Source organism: Rhinolophus hipposideros (assembly GCF_964194185.1).
Source record: "Rhinolophus hipposideros genome assembly, chromosome: 16".
Taxonomy (NCBI): Eukaryota; Metazoa; Chordata; class Mammalia; order Chiroptera; family Rhinolophidae; genus Rhinolophus; species Rhinolophus hipposideros.
This window is the reverse complement of record NC_138062.1, coordinates 50,989,808-51,012,273: the sequence shown is the minus strand read 5'-3', so window position 1 is coordinate 51,012,273 and position 22,466 is coordinate 50,989,808. Positions and strand designations below refer to the sequence as shown.

Here is a 22,466-nt window from a genome sequence, read left to right as displayed (position 1 = left end):
GAGCTAATGTGACAGCATGAAAGGCATTGAGATCAGCAGGCACTAGAGACAGACCCTGGTTCATGAGCAATGGATTTTCTGGGTGTAAGGGAGCCTGGAGGAGAAAAGAAGATACTCAAAAAGTGTGTGAGTTGAAGCAAAATTAGAGATATAGACGTGTGTTCATTGTGTGTGTCCCTTCCCTGTTCTTTGTTTGAATGCTCCATCTCCTGAGACTTAAGACTCTGAAACGGTCACCAAGTAATTTAAGGTCAGACCTCAGATGCCACCAGCACTGCACACACATCACTGATATTCTTCGTCTCTGTGAGGATAAATGAGGATGATAAATCAAGGTATTCCATTCTACGATAATATTTTGCATCGGGAAGCATCACCTATATTTATTATCATCACATGTATACACTTACCCCCAAAACAAAAATAATGACGAAATTAGATCCATCACAAATTTTAGTAAGTCATTCATCGTTCTGCTTTATTCATGAAAAGTAAGTCATTCATCGTTCTGCTTTATTCATAAACAAGAATTTTCTTCTTTCCTTCTCTCTCCTTCTCCTTCTCCCTCTCTTTCTCCCCCACTCTCTCTTTCTTTTTGATTTATTTGAGGTTTAGAAAACAGCACACTCCACTCAAGGACAACCTTGATCCTTGATAGGATAGTTAGCCCCATATAGACAATAAAAGTTTACTAAGCAGAAACAATGTCCAAAGCAACTATTAATTTTTCAACTGAATATATTTTCTGCTTTTTTTTTTTTTTTTAAGGAGGGCACAGCTCAAAAGTGGCCCATATGGGGATCAACCGGCATCCAGGAGCAACACACTATAACCAACTATAACCAACGCACTATAACCAACGGAGCCAACCAGACGCCCTATTTTCTGCTTTTTAAAGAAGTTCTTTTTCAAAAATAAGTGTCCTGCTAGCTAAGGTTCTTGCACCATTATGGAAGTCAGTAAAAGTCCAAAGATTTTGCTTTGAGTTTTGTGTGGGTAATGCTTGCTAACTTTTCTTCAAAAGGACCGGCATGTACAATTTTCTAAAAAGAGACATATCAGGGGAAATGTTTGTTCCTAAGTCTGAAGATGGTAAGTTCTTTTTATTCTAAAGGGAATGACTTGTTGTATAATGAAAAGTTTTGATGTCATGCAATCCTGGAAACTCTTAGAAGGCTGTGTTTGAGCGCTCGGAGATTTGTTAAATTTTGTAGAAGGAGGAGGCTATAGGATAAAATCAGGACTGGGATCTGGGATCAGTACCGTGTGCTGTCTGTGTTGAATGACATTATTTCCTCCAACTGAACCACTTAAAGTGTCTCTATCTGGAGCCGTGCAAAACTGCCTTCTCTCAGATTACCTGCTTATTTGCTCGATTGCGGAGGTGGGCATGGTCAAGAGGAAGAAGTTGGCATCTGGCATCACACAGACCTGGATTTTCATCCCATTTCTGCCATTAGCTGTGTGGCCTTGAGAAATCTTCTGGAACTGTCTGAGCCCCACTATCTGTGTACAAAATTAAGGTAATAAAGTCTCTCAGGCTTCTTGGGAGGAGTAAATGAGATCAATGCAAGCAATCTACTAGATTGGAAGAATATGAAATGTCAAGTGAGGTGTATTATGAAATTAAAAAATCAAAAGGCAAGGCGCTGTCAGTCTTAGGTTCAGCTAGCTTAGGCATTCTTAAGGAACCGTGAGAAATTGTTTCAATTTAATACTTACTTCCTTCTCTTACAAGTGCAGAAAAATGACAACTAAATTAGAAAACCTTCTCTAAAACCCAGACGACTGCCCAGCCTGACTGACAGCTTGATTTCAGCCTCATGAGATGTAAGCAGAAAACCCAGACGCTCCTGCTGGATCTCTGACCTATGGAGTAGGTGACACACTTATGATCTGCAATAAATGTGGTCATTCGTTTGTGGTGACTTGGGATGCAGCAGTAGGGCTCTAATACAAGATGTAATTTTGGGAGTGGAGAGTGAGGACGGAAAGAGAGAAAGTCAACTGTAAGGGTGCCTCAGAGGGAGCTGCTGTTGAGGGCAATGGGAATTCCATTCTCCTGTGATCTCCTGAGAGGTGGGCAGAATGCCACCCAGAATTATCCATCAAAATTACAAGACCACCGCATATACCTTCCAGCTCTGCCCGGCTCATCCTCTCCTTACGTAGTTAAGGGAGCCTTAATGACTATGCTAACAGCATCGTCCCATTGCCCAAGGTGGAGGAGATGAAGGCCCCACAGAAAGACAGAAGCTCCTCGAAGTGAAAGGCTGGCTCTATAGAATGAGTCTGAACTTGCACAGAACATCCTGGAAAACTGTTACTGAACATAGAGGTAGGCCAAGGTGATATGTGAGGGATGCTTAAAATAATAAATAAAATAAAAATCCTAGAGTGTCAGATCTGGGCTCAGTGAAGAGAGGGCTCTTGCTCAAAAGAACCAAGTCTCTGCACAGCGAGGTCAGAAGGAGAACTCAGTTCCCATGACCTTCAATTAGCCTCTCTCCACTGCTCCTAGAACTTCACCTCCACCAGTGAAGCAAAGTTAAACCCATGAACTCAAGAATTCCTAAGCTGCTTATCAAATTCCAATCTACCTTGCCGGCCTCCTCTGTTCCAAGCTAGACTACAAGGTTACTTCTAGCCTCTAAGCTCATTTCACACTTAAATATGTAGTGCTTTCTACTAGCAGTTGTATTTTCTTGTTATAGTGTGTTAACAAAACAAAACCATATCCAGCTTATTGTTGCTTACAAAGAATTAACTACCAGGGTTTCTGGAAAAAAATTATATTGAGCTCATTCCTATACTTTCAACTTTGTCAGCTCTCTAAAGTTCATTTTGAGTCATCTAGAAACTTCTTAGCGTCTCCTAAATGGTGGCATGCTTTTTTTTCTCTATGGATTCTGGACTGGGAGTGAAATTGGAAAAAAGTGGACAGAGCAGTAAGATCCCCAAACTTATTACTGACAAAGTCTTGCTAATTTATTTGTAAATGTTCCAGACCTGCCATGGTAATTTACACCTATTTTTAAAGAAATAACTTTATTACTTCCCCTAATACTTAGCATATCCTATCTTGAGCAACAGAAAATTTACATAGTGACTCAGTCATTGATAAGGAATTATTTTTACACCTTAAAGTGAGCTTGATAAGAAGCTTTTCTGAGCATTTAATTTTATTTTATCTAAATTTCAGTTTTAAAAATTTAGACTTGGTTTTTCAGATGCTCGATTACTCTTGAAATAATCTAGTTACCAGACTAAACAAACATTCTCATTACATTTAAGCTCCGTTCTGAGTAGCTGAATTTATAACAAATAAAAACATGGAGGTGATAGTTCACAAAAGATTGAACAAAGACAGCTTAAACTAGAGTTCCGTTAAAATGACTTAAAACATTCTGTTTACACAGAGCTTTCTGCAATACATCTAAAGCACTGTATTTTATTGATTTAAAGACACAACTTTTTTTTTTTAAGTTTTAACAACTCTGAAATTGGAATGTGTGTTACCTTGCTCTCAACCAAGGAATACGTATGATATAGTTGGTTTTACCTGCATGTACACAAACATCAAAAACGCTAAATCTCACACAGCCTGGTTTCTAACGACGTCTCTGCTGATAGGTCGGCCGGTAAAGGAATGCACGTGGTCAGGCAAGTTAAGAAAGTTTTTACTGTAAGAGAGAAAAGTGTATCGGACTGAGCAAAGACCGCTACAGTCCGGGCTGCACGCCTAAAGGAGATTTGCAGCCCCAAGGGAGGGGATGAAGAGGGTTGTATAGGGGCTGTGCTGACAGGGTAGCATTGTTTGAACAGAAAATGCTCACTGCCTGTAAGCCAGTAGCTGTTTTGTGGCGTTTTCTGTGATCGCAAGTTTGGCTCTGTCTGCAGGTGCAGGCCAGCAGACATTTTGTTGTCTTCTTGCAGACATCGCTGTCTGTAAGTCAAGGTCTCTGAGACCTAGCATTCCGAGACCTAACATCAAGGTCTCTAACATTCAGAGACCTAACACCTGGCATTGTCTCCTACCACTCTCGCCTTCCATGAGTGTGCTCCAAATACAGAGGTCTGCTTGGGTTCCAGGATCGGTTGTGCGTTGGATCATTTTGCCATCCATTCAGGATGCCTGCAATGCAGTTGCCTCCAATCTCATTATGATGATCCTTCTACCATTCAGATCTCAGCCTAACATGTCCACTTCATTACCTAAACCACCATAGCTGTCCAATCATTAGACATCGGAACTGACGTACCACCATCTGCTATTTTTCTTATTTGTTAGCTTATTTATTGATCCGTTGATTAATTGATTGTCTCCCTTCAATGGAATATGAGCTCCTGCTGAGTCAGTCTGCTGGCCGGCTTTTCTGCTGCATTCCTGGCACACAGAACAATACCTCACACATAGTAGATGCTCAATAAACATGTTAAAAGAAAGAATCCATGTCACCTTTATTTTAACCCACATAACATATAATACTGCTATTACCAAGACAAGTTTTTTGTTTGTTTGTTTGTTTTGTTGAGCAAAAGAAACAAAAAAGGGAAATACTAATTGAGCAGATCTGGCTGGTATGACAAATGTGTGCTGGATTAGATGTTAATGGTACAAACCCCAGACTTCTCCCCATCCCCATTTAAGACTTTTCCTCCATGCTAGTTTCTAAAACCCTTCTCTGTGGTCCTCACTCCCACGGAAAGGAAATTCATACTGTCTCCTTTTTTCATGTTTCAAGAAGTTATCAGAAGTGAAAAAAATACCTACATGTAGTAGAAGTACACTTGCTTTTTTGAATAAATAAATGTATATATGTGAAGGGAGTGACTTAGTAACCCCACCCAATGACCCCACCCAATGAATAATTCTATGGAGCAGATCCACTTTGGGAAGCATGTAAGTTTTATGCGCAGATCCCAGTCAATAAATGACAGGATCCAATTCTCTAGGAAAGTACTTATCACTATTTCTTATCACCATGTCATGGAGCCAAATCCCCCCAATTTCCTCTACTGGTACAAATGATGCCCTTATATTTTCATATAATGACTCTTGAATCGCTGGGTAAATATTTTATCAAGTCCCTTTCTTTCCAGAAGCTCTTTACTGTGTGTCAATTTAAGGGAATTGTGAGAACTGTATGTTAAAATTACAGATCTTAAAAATGGACAAGAAAATTTCTCCTGGTCTAGGGGCTGTGGCTTCAGGCATGTATGTTATCATACCATTCTTGTTTGTTTGTTTTGTTTTTTACAAATAAAGAAACTGAGTCCTGAGAAACTGAAGGTAAAGAACCTCATTTGTGAAGTGAAGATGGCAGTAAGGTTACCTTCCCCATATTTCTCTGCTCATTGTAATTCTGATCCCAGCACATTCATTTTCAGCCTGGGTCACATCATTAACATTTCTCATTTTAAAACTGAGGCAAAAATACCTCTGCCATAGACCAATACTACATTATTCGATATCAGGGGGAAAAAACAGTTCTGATTTTCTTTAATTTCTATACTCACCAAATGCTTATTGTAAACATTGTTTTGATTTTTATTTGTATAGCCTTTAACTATTTTCACCGTACTCAATGTGTGTTATCTGTCTTTCTGGGCAGTTGAGATATTACTGAATCCACGATTGAAGAAAGAGTGCACAATTCGCTCAGAGGGAGGGCAAAGGAAAGAAATCTGGAAGACCCTGACCCTAACCTTGATTCTAACCCTAACCTTTACCCATAGAGAAAAACCCATGCACATCATGACCAATGGAGAGTAAAAATGGTCAACAATTTAAAAAATCAAGAGTCCCAGCAGAAATGCAAATGCTTGAAAAACACTGCTAAATGGAGGAAAGAGTGGGTGAGGCAAAGAGAGTGATGTGAGGGGGTGCAAAAGAGGCACTCAGAGAAAGCTGTCAAGTTAGTGGGTGGATAGACGGGTTGACAGGTGAGAGGAGGAGAGATGAATGACAAGATTGGGGAAAGGTATGAGGAGAGGGCAGGGTGAGAGAATGAGCAGAACTGAGGTGCCATACAGGACTGGGCTTTCTATGTGAGTAGCATCTAGGAACCATTGCTCAAGAAATTAACCTTTTCTGTTGCTCCAAGGTCGACTTTATGGTGTCAGGGAGAGCAAGTGGAGGAGAAATTAGGCAAAATCAATTCAATCTCTAATCTTACTCTTTGTAATCAGCATCTAGTTAGATTCCAAGTTATATCGCCATAACAAGTACCATTTGTACTTTCAAAATTTGATATTTTTTAATGAACTCTCAGGTGAAGTAGGTAACGAAATAGGCTAGCTCTGTGAAATTTGGCTGGTTTTTCTTTGAAGGAAAATATTTACGAAAAAGAGGAGAGCTTCTTGAATTCACCTTCACTTTACAAAAGAAAAATATCAGGGTATATTTACTGTATTAAATAATTTGATCATTTCAATTCCGTGTATTCGCTATAAAAATGTTTGTGGTTGCTTAAAATCTATAGAAACAAACAATCTTCTCAGTAAAGATCAATCATTTTTGGCTTTTCATTTCTTGTGAGGAAACTGCCATAAAATTTAATGCAAATCAGTTGAGTGAGGAAAAAGCAGAGGAGGCAAGATTTATAGGAAGTCTCACGCTGATAGGAAACAGCGCCACCTGTTGGTAATTATATAACTTTTCATTTTCTGTCTAAAAAAGAGGACTGTGAAATAATTTTTAATGAAGAAAATTTTAGATTTAAATTTTCAAATAAAAAAGCCTCATGGAACACGTTTAAAAATCAAGTGTAATTAAATAACACAACATAAAACATAGCCTACAGACTCACTCTTTCTCTTCCCTTTTTTTTTTTTTTTTTGCTGTGCTTTCTTGTATTAATATTTATACATCATTTTGGTAAGCCTCAAACTGCTGCCTCTTGATTTATCCATTATAGATGTTATCTGTCGATTTCATGAGCTTAACACTGAATATTGAGCTTTCTTTATTTCACAGGTGGTAGACACAGAGGTGGACGGGTGGCCCTCAATGAAACAACAGGTGAGAAGGGACTTGCTCTCACTCCTGAACTGATCCATCTTTGGCAAATGGTCAGGCTTCTCTTTTTGGCCCAGATCTTACAATGGCATCCAGAAAATATCAGTGCCAGTTATGTTCACCATCCCATTTGGCACATGGCAGCTCAGGGGCTGCCGTGAAAATAATTCCCACCCAACATTTACACTCATTTGTTCCAGCCTCCATTAAGGTTGTGCTTTCACAGAAGGGATGGTACAGGTTTGCTTGTTTGTTTCTTATTTGTTTTCCACCCTGTGAACTGAGAACAGAGATACTTCCCTCACTCACCATGTTAATGGCTGCAACCTCCTTAGACATATAGTGAACACAGGTGACGAGATGCGCGAGAGCAGAAGTCTCTAGACCAGTGGGGAGAGGATGTCTCATCAGATGAGCCCACTGATCCAGGTGCTGGGATGGAGGCTGTGCAGCCTTGAAGTGGGGGTAGGGGGGTTGGACAAGAGACAGCAATGAGGAATCATTTATTTAGTTTCCTAATTTTAAATATAGTAAGGTTTTTATAGGCTATACTTGAACGGTTTGCTAGCTTCAAAAAAACATAAAATAAAATTCCCTTAACAAACTTGCTCTCAACAGCTCAGTTTTCCTCGGTTATTAACCTTGGTTCAAACTTGAAAACTGAATGCAATGTATGCAGAGTATCATTTTCCTTATTTTGACGGTGCATTGAGGAGAAGCAGGATAGCAGACAGAATGCAATGGAGAGTGTTGGTCATCCAAGTGACAGACTAGGAGGCTCCAAGCTCTCACTTCCCCACAGTAACATCTATAAAACCACCAGAATCTGTCCGATCCAGCTGGGGATCTTAGCCCAGGAGACCCAAAAAGTGGCAACAACAGTCTCTTTCCTGCTCCCACCACTGCCAGCCCTGGCAAGAGCATCCATTAACCTCCAGGACGTGTGTGTGTGTGTGTGTGTGTGTGTGTGTGTGTGTGTGTGTGTGTCTCCTTTCTTCCTGGCACCCCCGTGTCTGGCTTAGTGCTCCTCTATGTTTCATGACAGCAGTGGCCATGACCAGGCCAACGGGCCGGAAGCCTCTGTCAGGTTGTGTCCTTTGGCACACACCAAGTTTGTAGGCTAGGGCCAGGTTCAGTTGTCCCCTTGGCTCGTCCCTGCTGTGGGAAGGGAATGTCCTTCCCTTGGGAAAGCAGCCCAAAGCTCAAGGAAGGAAGCACTACGCTGGTGTAGATTGGGGCCAGCAACCCTTGTTGTGGACAGTTGAGGTGGCCAATGAATTGTTAGGGCCTCCTGATATGGGCGAAGGGGCTGAGGACGTAAGGGAGCCCAGGCCTGCAGAGTTTGCGTCCCACTGGGCCCCGGTTGGCCCTGGGTAGCAGAGAGGTTGAGGGGCTGGGATGCAAGCTGCCTGCCTGGGGACTGGAGTGGAGGAGGCGTGGAGAAGCAGCAGCTGTGGCCCACCTCTGTTTCTAAAGACCTTCTCCTTGCTGGCTCCTGACGCCAAGATATAGAAAAGCCTTTATTCCAGTTTTTGAAAACTGCTTTAGCTGTTCTAATTCCTTTGCCTTTCCATATACGTAAGTGTTTTTAAAAGATAAATACATGTTGCTTCGAGTTTGGGGTTTGTTTGATTTTTACCACTGGAAGTTCTACAACTTGTTTTCATTGGTCAATTCACCATCAACATCTTTCCATGCCAGTACCTATACATCTACCTCATTGAAAATTATAAATAAACCTAAATTGTCTGAGCCAAGACAGGACAGCCTGGGAAAGGAAGGGTGTTGAGGAGCAGGCTCAGCGGCCGGGCCTCGGAGCGGCAGGAAGTGGGGAGACAGATAGATGCAGGCGCAGCCCGCCCCCCTCACCGCCGCCACACACCATTCTTCTTTGTATTTAACCAACCTGATTGTAATTACCTGGGGTTCATGTGTCTCCTTGGCAGACAGTCTCTTCTTCAGGGACAGTTTCAGAGGCTGCCACACCTGAGTTCTGAGACCTCTGTGTGACCAGTAGGACCAGCCACTGGTACCTTTGGAGCCTCCATTCCGAATCCCATGTGAATGTGACAGCGATTCTGTGCCAGATGAGCTGCCCGAGCGGGGGTGGACCACGAGCCTGACCCTGGTCCCCGTGAGGTGCTGCAGCTTTGGCTGTCACCTGTGAATGCTGTCCCTGGGACCCCAGCCCTCCTCAGGGCTCTGCTTGTGAAATGTCTGAATAGAGCAGGAATGAGCAAGAGAAGGACGGGCAGTTCTGGGCCACATTGAAATATAGGGGATTTGACTTTCCTCTCAGCCACTTCCAGTAGTTCTAGCTGGGTCCTAGCCCTGAGGCCACTGGCCACACACCCTGAGAGGGCACTGTGTCCTGGGAACTCAGAGGATGCAGTTTGTCCACCAGGACTTACCACCAAGCAGGAAAAAATACATGATGAATTGAGTGAATGAATAAATAAATGGGCATCTGCCTAACCCAGTAAGAGGAAGGGCAGCGCACCCAGGCCAAGGCTTGGAAACACAGAGCACCGTGGGGAATGTGATGACAAACCAGCTATTCTTAGCTGCTGCCTCGGCATTTAACAGGATGACCACCCTGTTCATAGCCAGGGTCTGGGCAGTTAGATTCCTGCCACAAGTTCCCACTTTGCTGTTCCCGGGACACCTTTGGCATTAACCCCTTAGAGCAGAGCATACGAAAAGTTAGTGACCTACGCCCCAACCACCTTATAAATCATATGTACTTGCTTCCCTTCTCTCTGTCTCCTGCCGGCCTCTGGGATGGAAGACTGCCTTCCCCCAGCTCATTGCACCACCCAACCCGCAAACCCATTTCTGAGATCTGTGAGTAGAAGATCTTCTGCCTTTACTTCCTTTGTGTCCGTGTATTGACTGCGCCTGCAATCAAAACGACACCGATGTTTTCACTTCCCTAACTTTGGAGATCGGATGCTGAGGGAGCTACCTACTGAGCACGTGTGCGTGTCTTTTGACCCCTCGTTCAGCAGGTCATAATAAATAGTCATAAACCAGCTCTGGGTCCCCAACATAGGGAATAGTGAGAGAGGTCGCAGGCTGATACCTGCCTCACACCCTCTATGGCTGTCTTGCCACCACAATAGCCTGTGCTCTGGCCCCTCAGGGGACCTTTGTCTGTCCTCTGCTCTGGGATACTGCTTCTCATTCCCAGCAACACCTGACTGTGTCACTCAGTGTCCACATGTGTCATCGTACCTCCTTCCAGGGAGCTTTGTGAAGAGGGAAAGGTCAGAGTGCAGCCCAAGGCTGAAGAGGAAGAGAGGATGATGAAAATCCCCACAGCGGTGGCATGATGGTGTGGGACACAACAGAGGGATGAGGTGGGGCAGAGATCAGGCCTGGGGGCTCAAGGATGAGGCCACCGGTGGCTTCCCTCACCAAGAGGGAGGGACTTCAGGAGGAGGGGTAGTCATGAGGCAAGGGATGACCTCCGTTTGTGACACACTGGCTTTGAGAAGCTCAGAGCACCCCAGGACAGAGACATCCAGGAGGAGGTGGTGTGACAGTACATCAGAATCAGGTGCTTGTGGCTCAATGAGATGGGAAGGGGGCAGAGTGGAAGGGGACTGAGGACTTGGGGGACGTTCATTGACTGGTGTCACCAAGGTGGAGACCCCTCATGCTCATTTCACAGCCTGCTGGTGCCTAAGAGAGCGCCCAGCCAGGGAGGCCATGGGCTGACTTGACCCAAATTCACGAGTTTCCTCTTTGAATCACTAGAATACAAGTTGCTGAATTCATCAGATTGGTGACCCAGGCTCAGGCTAATTACCTAGGAAGGTGAAAGCAAGGATTTCAAATCCAAGAAAAATATAGACTCAACGCAAAACTGAGAATCTGGACAACAACCTTAGACTCTCAACATGTAGCTCCTCAAGGCCTTAGAACCGTTGTACTTGGTGTTTTCTCAGCCTGGAATAATCTGCCCTCTGCATTGCTTGCTCCCTAAATACCTTCAGAAATGTGTTAAAACATCCTTCCTAACTTTATTTTTGACCACCTGACTTTGTGTATATTTTACTTCTTTTTTTCCCCGTCTCCCCGACTAGGCTATCAGCTCATGAGAACAGACACCTCTGTCTGCTTCACCCACTGTGCACCCTGTGTCTAAAACAGGCCTGGTGAACAGTAGGGTCTCAGTGACTGTACACTGAGTGAGTGAACACTGAACGGAGTGGGGACACCTGGCTTCATCCAGCACTGTCCCAGATGGAGAATGAAAGGGTCAGGAAGACCTGCTGAAGATCTTGTACTTTTGGAAATATCTCGCTATTGAAGAGATCCAAAATTAAGTCGCGGGAAAGTAGCTGCCCTGATTTGAGGACGGTCCTAAATATAATAAACTGCTAAGGGTGTGCGGGTCCAAGGCTCTCAGAGGCATTTTACATCCTCCCAGCATTTCCTTCCATCTCCCTAAGAAACCACACATTTGATCTCACAGGTTGAACCCCATTACTCACTCAGAGGATCTCTGGCCCACAAAGGCGACAAGGGAGGAAAAGGGAGAATGATACCCAAGTACGGATGGGAGCAGGAGGGGTTCAGGTGGGGTCTCCAAAGCCCAGGAGGAAAATAACAGAGGCACACGCCTGCATTCATCCTCCAAGATAATGCTGCAGGGAAGAAAACACCTACAACTCAGTGAGGCTACATCTAAACCCTTAGAAAGAATTCTCCTCCTCTGTCCCCCATCACTCAGAACTTCCATGGACACTGCATTCAGATTTGAAAGTAACATATTATTTTTCATACCTATTCAGCAAGGATTCAGAAAACGTGCACTAGTCAAGGTGGTGAGGGTGCAATGGGACAAGCACTCTCAAATGCTCCTCTGGAAACACGTGGATGATGCCATTTTTCTGGAGCAACCTTTGGCAATATGTACACAGAAACTGTAAATTTTATAGCCTTTGACTGTTTCTACTTGTGGGAATTCATAGAAAGAAAGTAATCAGAGATGCTGACAGAGATTTACATACATAATATCCACTGCAGCATGTGTATGATAACCAAAAATTGGAAGTGAATTAAATTCCCTGTCAATGAGAAAACTAGAAAGACAATCAGGATCTACTAGTCAATAAATACCATACAGCTTAAGAATCATGTTTATTCACGGGTCCCTCATTATTTCTTTTAAACTTCTTGTGTCACTGAAGTCGAGGGTCCTCCGTATCTTTAAGCGCTTCTCCCATTTTAAAGATCGGAAACATGGGACGTCATGGTGCCCACTCAGTTGCCACAGCTCCCAGAAGTCCTCTCCCACAAAGGCAGGGTCCCCAGTGACCATGGAATACAAAACAACTCTCATCATTACACATCCTCTGTGGGACTGTCGTGGCTTTGGCCCAGGAAGACTTCTGGGGCAGCATAAGGTTGGGGACTGCCACAGTAAGTGTTCAACTACTGCCAATTAACTCATTGCTGAGGCTAATGTCTGCAATTTCTACATTCACTTCAGCATCAAAAAGTAGGTTCTCTGGCTTCAGGTCCTTGTGGACAATGCCCTTCTCATGGCAGTGCTGCACAGCAAGTGGTAGCTGCTGGAATACGCATCAGGCCTCTTTCTCTGTTATGAGGCCGTGATTCACTAGATACTCAAACATCTCCCCTCCCCTAACACAGTTCCAGAGGAATTAGAGTGCCTCTGGTGAGTCCATCACCTAGAACACTTTTATGATACTGCGGCGATTCAGGACCTTCATGCTCTGAGCATCATATTGATGCTCTGAGCTTTGCAGAACAGTCTCTGGAGGTGGGAGGAGCTCTGCTGACTCTTGTTAACAACCTTCCTGAAAGAAGGCAGAGCTTTCATCATATGACCTTAAGCAGATCTTTCATTCTAAACCTTCGAGGTCAGATGGCTGTGAGTTGATCAATTCAATATGTTGAAGAAAAAAAGCTGTCAACCAAGACTCCTACGTCTGGCAAAACTGGCCTTTAAAAATGAGGGAGACATTAAGACATTCTCAGTTAACCACAGCTTGAGAGAGTTCTTTACCACTAGACCTGGCCTGCATGAAGGGCGTCCTTCAGGTTGGAATGAAAGGACACTGGGCAGTAACTCAAAGCCTTATGAAGAAACACAAACCTCTGCTAAAAGTAAACATGTAAATGATTATACAAACTAGTACTATTGTAACTTTGGTTTGTAGCTCCACATTTTTGCTTTCCACATTAAAAAACTAATGTACTTTAAGAAAACTAAAGAACTTTATGTTTTTGAACTTGCAAAGCATAAAGATGTAATTTTGTGACATCCATAACTGAAAAGGCATTGGGTCAGAGCTGGATAGAAGCAGTTTTTATGAAAAATATGAAATTGAAGTTAAGCTGGTATGAACTCATAAGAGTGTTACATGTACTCCCCATGGTAGCTACAAAGCAAACAGCTATAGAATATACACAAAAGCAAATGAGAAAGGAATTTAAACATTTCACTACAGAAAAGTCAGCTAAATACAAAAGAAAGCTGTCATGTGTGAAATGAGGAACAAAAAAGCCATAAGGTATATAGAAATCAAACAACAAAGTGACAGAGAACTAACTGGTAAGTCTCTCCTTGTCAGTAATTACTTTAAATGCAAGTGGATTAAATAGGCAGAGATTGACAGAATGGTTAAAAACACATGAACCAAGCATAGACTATCTATGAGGGACTTACTTTAGATCCAAAGACACAAAAAGTATGAATTTGAAAGGATGGAAAAAGATAACCCATGCAAACAGAAACCAAGAAAGACCAGAGCCCATTCGAAGGAAAAAATAATCGTGGAGTAAAAGACATAGATTGGCAGAATGGATTTAAAAACACAATGTAAGTATTTGCTGTCTACAAGAGACTCGCTTGAGATCAAAAGACATAAATAGATTGAAAGTTAAAGTATGGAAAAGATATTTAATACAAATAGCAAACGAAAGAGTACAGGGGTGGATATACTAACAACAGACAAAATCAACTTTAAATCAAATATACACATGTTCATGGCAACATTATCCACAGCAGCTAAAAGGTGGAAGCAACCCAAGTATCCATCAATGGATGAATGGATAAGCAACATGTGGTCCGTCCCTACAATGGAGTATTTTTGAAATTTGAGAAAGGAGGACATTATGCTATAACATGCATGAAACTCAAGGGCATTATGGTAAGTGAAATAAGCCTGTCGCAAAAGGACAAATACTGTATGATTCCACATCTATGAACAGAATACTTAGAATAGTGAATATCATAAACAGCAAATAGAATAGTGGTTCCCAGGGGCTGGGGACTGGGAAGAATGGTCGTTTGTTGTTTCGTGGATATAGTGATTCAGTTTTGCAAGATGACAAGAGTTCTGGAGATGGTGGTGGTGATGCTTGCACAACATGATGAATGTATTTTACACCACAAAGTGTACGCTTAACAATGGTGAAGATGGTAAATTTGGTCACGTGTATTCTACTGCAGTAAGAAAACCTGGGGTGGAAAGTTTTGTCTCACCCCTCCCTACCCAGCTGTCTTGTGACTCTGTGTGTGTGTGTGTGTGTGTGTGTGTGTGTGTGTGTGTGTGTCCGGACAGGCAAGGAAGTGAGTAGGAGAGGCCAGCAGAGAGATTCCTGGCTAAAGATCCCTGACTGTATTGCATACTCCTGAACTAGAGAGACTTCTCTCTACTGGTTTTTAATCACATTGATCTCAGTCATTTCATTCCTCTTTTCCAGAAAATCACATTAGACTATGAATAATATGAAATTGACAAGACCTAATTATTGGCAATGGAAAACATGAAAGTGGGTTAGCTATGGAAATAACTAAGCAATTAGTTCACGATGAAGAGAAATGATCGGCCCCGGATTAATGTTTTTGTCAATTCAGGCCATCCTTCAACATCAGCAGAGAAAGGACAAAAGAAACTTGAAAAAAAAGAGCTAAAGTGAATCTTGGTGCACAGCAATCATCAGACAATGAGTGAGTGCTGTTTTAAGGGAGGAGATCGACTCCCCAAGGATAAGACTCACAGCCATACAGGGGATCCTCTGGTCCCCTCCTGGGAGAGGCACTTGTGGGATGACAAACACACAGGGTCTCCTTCACCAGGGAGGACAGACCCTCACTATAACAGACAAGAGAGTTGGCCACTGGAGATTGATTCCACCTCCAACCCCACTCCCCTCCCTGGAAATCAGTGGGTGGGACTGAAAGTTCCAACACTCTATTCATACCCGGGTTCCCTGGTAACAAGCCTTCATCCTTAGGTGCTTTCCGAAAGTCACTCCATTAACACAAACCCAATGGTGGTAGGAAGGAACTTATTATGACTAACCAGAAACTCACTTCACCTTTATAGCTCTGAAGTGATTTCAGGAACTGAGGACAAGAGACCAAATATTTTAAAAAGCTCCCATTGCTCAAATCGCTCAGGAAATTCCAAGCGTGCTGTGAGCCAAGAACCCCCGATGAAGACCAAATATACATGAGAAACATATTTTGGTCACCTGAATGACCTAATATCCTCAAGTTATAACACTCTTATGTGAATCCATGCCAGCTTAATTTCAAGAACAGATCAAAACTCTGCTCCTTCAGGAAAAACTGAGAGTTGTTAGATGGGCGGGGGGGGGGGGGGGGGGCTAAGGGGGAATGTGAAGGGATTAGGAAGCAGCTGGTAACCACAAGAGGGCCTCAGGGTTTTTGAAAATTAATTTGGGGAACGTAATCAATAATGTTGTAAAGATTTTGTAGGGTATCCGATGGACACGTGTCCCATTTGGGAGACCACCTCAGGGATACTGTAGATGCCTGATCATGGCATTGTACACCAGAAGCTAAACATTAATGAATGCCAACTATAATTTTATATACATAATGTGATGGCTCAGTGCGAGGTCGGAGGGATAGTGGATGGGGGGAGAGGGCCCACAGTGTGAGGGATATAAATGATGAACGTCTAAGTATTACCTTGTCTTGTACACCTGAAACTAATAAATTAAAAAATAAATAAATAAATAAAGTCACCACCAAGTAATGTGTGAGGATTGTTTACAGCATAGAGCGTGGTGATGTTTTCACTGGTGTATACTAATCTCCAAACTCATCAAGTTGTGTACGTTAAATAGGTATATATGGCATTTTGTATGTCAATCATACCTTAATAAAATAGTGTAAAAAATAAATAAAAATAAAAAATAAAAATAAAAACTCTGCTCCTTCACATCTCTGACCCCCATCCAGTTATTGATGTCACCAAATTATATCTTTATGCACTGTGTGTCCCAAAACATAGACTCATAATTGTTTTTTATACATTAGTCTCTTAAGTCAGGTAGAAAATACAAAGTAGAGCTACAGACCAATGTTACAATACTGCCCGCTTTTACAACTGTCCATGCATTTACTTTGAGCAGAGATCTTTATTTCTTCATAAGGCTCTGAGTTATTGCCTAGTGTCCTTTCATTCCAACCTGAAAGACGCCCCTCATGCAGGGCCCGTCTAGTGGTAAAGAACTCTCTCTGCTGTGGTTTATCCGGTTCATTTTCTTATAATATGTTATCAGTTAAGTTGTAGCATCATTTTTTGAACAATCAGACTTTAAGAGAAAAGAATTGAATATTTTAAGTGTAAATACTATAAGGTCTTTAAAAGATAAACATTATGACAGATTTTCAAATTATAAATGAAAAGGTCACTGTAGGATCCTACAAATTTTAATTTCTAATGAAGTAAATGTCAGCTTTTAATATTCCACATAAACAAAAAAGCTCTTTGGGGTCCTTTTTATTTTTTTACATTGTTACTTTTTTACAGAGTAAAGGGGTCTTGACACCAATAAGTGAGAAAACCACTGTGGCGTATGCCCAGCTGTGATTGTTTGTATCTTGCTCCGACCTCATAAGGCACCACTGTGGTACATTAGGAATTACAAAAAATCCTATATAAGGTCCTCGCTGGGCTGAGGTTTTTGTCCTTCATAGCCCAGGAAGCTGATTTGTGGAAACCTGTCAGACTTGAACCAGTTAGCTTGTTTTCTCCTCTCTCTTTTGTTTATTTATTTATTTTCCTTAGTCTTTTTTTTTTTTTTTTTTGGTCCTTACACTTTTTCTCATTTTCTTTTTTCTTTATAACTTTCCATTTTCTTATTTTTCTTTGTTCTTTTTTCTCACTTTTTTTCCTTTCCTTTTCTCAATTTTTTTTCTTTTTTTCTCTTTTCTCGTTTTTCTCTATTTCTCCTTTCTCACTTTTCTCTTTTATTTTCCTTGTTTTTTTTCTCGTTTTTTCTTTAAATTTCATTAGTATAGTTAGCTTTGTTAGTACATTTAATACAAGTAGCATTGTTTACTATTATTACCATTATTAGGAAGCATACTTAGCATTGTTAGTACTAGTTAACATACTTAGCTGTGTTAGTACTGTTGGTTAGCACAGTGAGTAGGTATTGATAGTTAGTATTACCTGTTAGTGTAGTTAGCGGGTCACCATGTCGCATGAATTTGCATCCATCTCTACTGACAAGGAGCCCAATACTGACCACTACAAGCTCCTGAACATCACTGGCCAGGGAAGCTTTGCCAAGGTGAGGTTGGCCCGGCACATTCTGATGGGGACAGAGGTGTCCGTGAAAGTCATTCACCAGCAGGGCTCCTGTAGACATTTAGAAACTTGAGGGTGTTTCACCACCCAAATATTGTGAAGTTATTTGAGGTCATTGAAACTCAGAAAATGCTGTACCTTGTTATGGAGCGTGTGCAGGGATTGGATGATTACCCAACAAACCATGGCCACCTGAACGAGAACGAGGCCCGAGGTATTTTCAGGCAGCTGGCATCCACCGTGGATGGAGGGCCATTGTTCACCAGGACCTGAAGGCATAGAACGTGCTCCTGGATTCAGAACAGGGTGCAAAAGTTATAGACTTTGGCTTGAACAAAGAATTCATCGGCTATGAGCTGAGCACATTCTGTGATACCCTCCCTTAAGCTTCCCCAGAGCTCCTCCTAGGCCAAGACTATGAAGGCCCAAAAATAGACGTGTGGAACATGGGAGTGCTGCTCTATAAGATGGTCACTGGAACTCTTCCATTCACAGGAAAAGGCTTCTATAAGCTATGGGAGATGGTACTGAGAGGGCGCTTCCAAGTCCACTCTTACATATCTTTTGACTGCCTAAGGATTTAAAGAAATTAACGACGGTCAACCCCAGCGACAGAGGAACGCTAGAAAACCTGATAAAAAAACTGCTGGCTAAACTTAGGCCAAAGGGAGCAACTCAGGCCTCACACTGAGCCACACTGTGACATTATGGACCCCTGAGTTTTTCATCTAAGGATGTGCAGAAGAAGCCACCTCCAGACTGGTAGGAAGGTCAGAGACACTGAATGGCTGGTCCTATACCCACATGTGACCATTAAAGATCGGGAGGGCTATTTCAGATGTGGGGGTCCCCTGCATCCCCTAAAAGAATGAGAGATCCCAGCCCCACCCCAGCCCAGGGTTCCAGTGCCGCAGAGAGAAGTCCCCATAGTATGTATTTGGTTGTAAAACCAGCAGAGATTGTGACTGAGTGAAACTGAGTGTGGCTGCACTCACAGGAGCTCCTCTTAAAGGGACTGAGCGCAGACTTACCCACCAATGGAATCACTCACTCTGAGCTCCAGCACTGTGGCAGCATCTGGAAAGGCGGCAAGGACAAATGGTGGGGAATTGAGTTGTCTGGCTTGGGACGGAGGCTGAAGAGGCAGCTTTCTCCTGAACGGGTCACCTGGCAGAGGTCATTGTTTCTTTGTTGAGCCCTCCCCCTTCCCAGCATGTGAACACGGATGGCTGCCATTTCTGAGTCTCTACCATTAGTTCCCCACACCCTGGTGCTTTGAGACCTAGCCCCATCCAACTTTTGGGCACACACAGGCTGCTTTCAGGAGCTCTTTCATGCAGACCACCTGCTTTGGCTCAAGCTGTAGATTTTCCTAGGGTCTCTCAAAGGTTTGCAGAACCCAGACATGCAGCATCTGGCTTGAATGTGTCCTGTACCTCTGGCTGAACAGCCCTAAGCCGGCACTAGTGGCAGCCGGCCTTGGTTCACAGCTTGGCCTCTCAATGCACTTCCAAGCACAGCATATGCAGCAGCCATCTGCAGATTTCTTTCTGGCTCCTGCTGGGTGGCCCCAGGTGGGGCACAGGCTATGGCTGAAGTAGACCTACAGCAAATCCCCTCCAAGGTGGTCCTGGGGCTGGCGCTCCCAATGGCCAGCTTCCCAGCCACCTCCAAGTACAATACACTCAAGGGGAGGATTGGGAGGGATCAGAGCCCTGCTGAGGCAGATACTGCTCTGTAGGATCAGCCCTGCACAAAAACTCTTCCACTATAGTCTACGCCAGTCCTCACAACCAGTGAGCCGAAGGGTCAATCCCTCACATTGATGTCCAATTATCAACCAAGGCTCAACAAGAGGAAGACACACACAACACACACAAGGGACACATTTGGGGCACATGGCTCAGTTGACCAGAAAGACTGCACCCCTGAACCCCATAGCACACCTACTACATAAGGTCACTCTACTAAGACCAGAAGGTACATAGCAGCTGTACCTAGAAACAAACACAGGGAGACAGCCAAAATGGGGAGACAAAGAAACATGTCCCAAATAAAAGAACAGAACAAAGCTCCAGAAAAAGAACTAAGCGAAATGGAGATAAGCAATCTATCAGACGCAGAGTTCCAAACACTAGTTATAAGAATGTTCAGTGATCTCAGGGAGAACTTCAACAGAGAGACAGAAAGCATAAAAATGGAGATGGAAACCATAAAAAAAGAACGAGTCAGAAATAAAGGATACAACAATGGAAATGAAGAATATATTATAGGGAATCAACAGTAGATTAGATGAAGCAGAGGATCCAACCAGCAATGTAGAAGATAAGGGAGTAGAAAATACCGAACCAGAACAGCAAAAAGAAAAAAAGAATCCAAAGAATGGAGGAGAGTTTAAGGAGCCTCCAGGACAATATCAAGTGTTCCAACATTCGCATTACAGGGGTACCAGAAGGACAAGAGAAAGAGCAAGGAATTGAAAACCTATTTGAAGAAATAATGACAGAAAACTTCCCTAACCTAGATCCTAGGAAATGGACATACAAGCCCAGGAAGTACAGAGTCCCAAACCAGATAAACCCAAAGAGGCCAACACCAAGACACATCATAATTAAAGTGCCAAAGGTTAAATACAAAGAGGGAATCTTAAAAGCAGCAGGAGAAAAGCAGTTAGTTATCTACAAGAGAGCCCCCTTAAGACTGGCAGCTGATTTCTCAACAGAAACTTTGCAGGCAAGGAGGGAGTGGCAGGAAATATTCCAAGTGATGAAAATCAATGACACACAACCAAGATTGCTCTACTCAGCAAGGCTGTCATTTAGAATTGAAGGCCAGATAAGAAGCTTCCCAGACAAGAAAAAGCTGAAGGAGTTCATCACCACCAACCAGTATTACAAGGACTCTTAGAGGGACTTCTTTAAGATGAGAGGAGTTTTAAGGATAGGTGAAAGAGGAAGGGATTAAGAAATATAAATTGCTTGTGATATAGTAGTCATGGGGATGTAGGGTATAGCATAAGGAATATAGTCAAAAATATTGCAATAAGTAGGAATGGTGCCAGAAAGGGACTAGATCTATCAGGGTGTTAGATGGGAATGGGGATGGGGGCAGGTGAAAAAGTTGAAGGCATTAAAAAATACAAATTGATAGTTAATACTATCAATTTGTATGTGGAATATAATCAACTGTAGTCACACAGCAGCCTAGCAGTCTGTCCCCTCCAATCTTTCCTTAGGGAAAGGTGACTCTGCGGGATTGTCCCTTATTGGGGTTGAGTTTATGTTACCCTAAGTCTCCATGTTTGGTCCTTGTAAGCAGGGTCTGCAGTCAAAGACGAGTAAGTTTCCTCATGGGAGGGACGACTTAAGCCAGACGGCACCCCCTTAGCACCCCCATGAGTTAATGTAATAAAGTTAAGAGGTAGCTGTGCCCCTCCTCTTCTGAGAAGCTGCTGACGCATGCCTCAACTATTGTCCTGCACCCTCAAGTGTAAAGGACCCATTAGAGCGATAATATCTCGCTCTTCCTGCTTGGCTCATGGGATAGTTTTACCTCGTGAGACTTGCTCCCCCAGGGATTGTATGCACCGCACCTTGGTCATTTGGGGATGGCATGCACCAGTTGCTGTGGGACAATTATGGGAATTGGAAAAATGTTTATCAAATGGTGTGAGAGTTTCGCAGACCCTGCCCCTAATCATGTGATTCCTATTGTAAAAAATCAATAAATACCCACGGTGACCCGATTCGGGGCTCCAGTCTCTTGAGGCTGCGAGTCCCTTGGTCCTCTGTGATTTAACTGTATTTGAGTCTCTGTCTCTTTATTATAGTTTAACCCTCGCCGCCTCCCTCGCCTTCCCACGGCTTGTGTTGTGCAGGTCGCAACAATCAACAATGTTGTAAAGACCATGTAAGATGCCAGATGGGTACTGGACTTATCAGGGGGATCACATCATAGACTCTGTAGATGCCTGACCAATGCACTATACACCTGAAGATGAAGTAGAATAATATTGCATGTCAACTATAACTAAATATATAGGTGTATATAGTCACAGGATGTGGAGCACAATATAGGGAAGATAGTCGGTAGTATTGTAATAGCTATATAAGATGTCAGAGGGGTGGTGGCTTGGGGGGTGGATTATCACTTTAGGAGGGGTTTAAGTGTCTAACTATTACATTGCTTTCTACACCTGAAATTAATAAAAAGAAATTTTTAAAAATAACATCTGAGGTTCAGTGAGGCCAACAGATCAGGAAACGACTGCCAATGAACAGAAAATTTGTGACTCAGAGTTCCCAGAGGAGGGGGCCATGACACACCCTTCACGGCCACACAGGGAAGCTACCTTAACAGGGTTAATCCCATGAGGATTAATTTGGGTAACGTGAGTGGCCCAGCCTATAGCTAGCCCTCAACAGACACTGCTTGAATCCATTTGGATCTCCACTCTAGACTTCAGTCTTACTGTCAGTGTTCTTACTTCCAGTGTTATCTGGAAGGTCTTCCTTGAAGCTAGCCTAAATCCACACTGTTATAGTTCCAGGGTGTTCCACTTAGCCAGCTGGAAAAAAAAACGATCAGTGACGGAAATCCCAAAACGGCTAAAACAAGCAAACAATCAAAGCAGGAGGAAATAATTTATGTGACCAGGCTGAGAGCTTCAGGCAAGGCTTTACCTGGGTGTTCAATGACGTAAGCAGGAACCATCTCTCTCCTTACCTCTTGGCTTTGCTTCCTTCCCTCTATGCTGGTGTCATTCTCAGGTGGGCTTTCCTTTTATGAAAGCAAGATGGTCAGCAACAGCCACAGGATGACGTTATATCCCCTCA

The 22,466-nt window shown here is 43.0% G+C and overlaps 1 protein-coding gene across 1 annotated transcript in view; it reads right to left on the bottom strand.

The window, feature by feature from the left end:
* The window catches only part of LPL (lipoprotein lipase), a gene marked incomplete at its 3' end in the record, with an annotated part of 83,272 nt that extends 60,806 nt beyond the window's left edge, over nt 1–22,466 (bottom strand). Inside the window, exon 1 of the mRNA XM_081077427.1 lies at nt 22,357–22,466. The remainder of the gene's footprint in view (nt 1–22,356) is intronic.